General features: G+C 38.8%; 1 pseudogene; it reads right to left on the reverse strand.

Annotated features, from left to right (window-relative positions):
• Positions 1–834: 834 nt before the first annotated feature.
• Positions 835–1279, reverse strand: LOC138153359 (ubiquitin-conjugating enzyme E2 D3 pseudogene; annotated as a pseudogene).
• Between the last annotated feature and the right edge of the window lie 974 nt (positions 1280–2253).

A 2253-nucleotide genomic window follows, 5' to 3' on the forward strand; every position in this document is an offset into this window, starting at 1 on the left:
CAACTCCAAAAGACTCATGATGGAGAGAATCTACATTCAGAGAAAGAACTACAGAGTCTGAATGAAGACTGAAGCAAATTACTTGCTCTCTTTTTTTTTTGTTGTTGTTTGTTTCCTCTTTCTCATTGTCCACTCCTTTGGTTGTAATCCTTTACAACCTGACTGATGTTTAATGTGAAGGTATTTGTAGATCCTATATTTGATTGCATACTGCCATGGGGGTGGGGAGGAGAGGGAAGGAAAGAAAATTCGAAACTCAAGGGATTGTGGAACCGAATGTTGTAAACTAAAAATAAATAAATGAATATATATATATATAGATAGATAGATATGTATGTATATCTATATATATATATATTTAAATAAAAAAAATAAGTCCATCCTGGATCACTTCTTTGTCATGGCAGAGGGGTTTTTGTAGCTCAATGAAGCTATGAGCTATGATTTGCAGGGTTACCCAAGACAGACCCGTCATTGTGGAGAACTCTGACCAAAAAAAAAAAAAAGTGATCCACTACAGAGAGAAAGAAATGGCAAACCATTTCAATACCTTAGCCGAAAACAGACAACAATGACAAAAACTCCATGGGGGAAAAATAGTCCCCGGAATTGCAAAGAATAAGACATGGCTGAACAACAAGAAGATAGAGAAAATAGAGAGGGAGGTAGGGCACTGGAAATTGGGAGGATCAAGAAATACATTGGATATCAGGTTACACCATGCTATGAAGTCGGATTTTTTATGAGGCAGATGTGAGGAGTGACTTTTTTTTTAAACAGTAATTTAAAGCCTATTCCAACTGTAACGCAGGTTATTCTGGCTTTAAGATAGCATCACCTGGCATACTTCTAAGTCCATTCTCTATGTATTCTGTTGTACTTGTCTCTGTTTCATAGATTCGTGCAATCTCTGGCACTAAGGGGTCATCTGGGTTTGGACCACATAGCAGCGAACAAATGGATAAAAGAACTTTAGAAATAGTTAAAGTAGGAGGCCGCTGTGCTCTTACAATATGGAGACAAATGCTGTCTTTACTGTTAATGCTTGGATGATAAATTCTAGTTGTAAATACAACCTTAGGTGGTTTGAAGGAGTAGTCTGTAGGGAAATGGGAATTGTCAAAAAGAAATTTTTTACACCGCCTTGATATGGGCTGCCATTAGGTCCCATAATTGTGTCTTGCCAATGAAACATATATCATCCCCAACTTGGACCTGCAGAACACTGTGCTAGAGGATCACGGGCCAAATCGCTAAATTCCTTAATAATCCGTTTCACAGCCACTATGTATGCTTCTTTCCGCACTCTCTTGGTGGACAGAAAGGTCCCACCCAAAACTGATTATCTGGGGTGGCGGGGAAGGCGTGGGGGGAGGGTATCTTTCTTCTCACACCGGCTCTGCCAGACACAGGCGCAGTGAGGCCGAGGCCTCCATCAAGCTGCAGCCTCTACCTATCCCAGCGCGGCAGCTGCAGCCTCCCCCGGGCCTGCGGGGCTCACGCGCAGTACACAGCCACGAGATGTCCACTCTGATGGAGCTACTCGAGGAGTGACTTTCTTCCAGGAATAAGGACAGCCAGTACAGGGCCTCAGAGCCTTGGGATGAAGGTTTATATGTTATTAAAAAAACAAACAAACAGAGAAGTTTAATTTGACTAGATTATTGAGCACAGAAAGGGAAGGAATGTATGAGAATACAAAGATTAGTTGGAATAAAGCTGTGAAGGTCTTTAAAAGCCAAGCAGAAAAGTTGATATTTGAAATGAGAGGCAGTGGGGAATCACTATTGATTATAGCCAAGGAATGGAGACTGAGGAGAAGAAGCACATTAGTAGCAGAAGAAAAAAAGGGTTACAAATGCCCAGAGAGAAGTGATCATTATCTAGGATAAAGGATAGACAGATGTTTCAAATTCAGAAGAGGGGACATGAAAGATGAGGACTGAGAAAAGGCTGTCAAATTTAGCAATCAAAGCAACAATTCACTTTCTAGAAAATAATTTTAGTTGAGGAAGGAAATCAGAAAGCAGATTGTGAAGAAGTGGGATGTAAATGAAAGGAGAGAAAATGGAGGCAAAAGTAGCATTTGGAAAAGTATAATGTGCTTCCAAATAATATTAAGCATAATAACTAACATTTATTTATATAATATTTACTATGTGCCAGACACTGTGCTTAACATTTTATTATCTCATTATTATTATATATGTTACATAATATATTATTTATATTATATATGTATTAATAAATAAT

This window comes from Petaurus breviceps, unplaced genomic scaffold, assembly GCF_028583685.1.
Source record: "Petaurus breviceps papuanus isolate PSGF00001 unplaced genomic scaffold, PetGlider_PUasm1.0 151, whole genome shotgun sequence".
Lineage (NCBI taxonomy): Eukaryota > Metazoa > Chordata > Mammalia > Diprotodontia > Petauridae > Petaurus > Petaurus breviceps.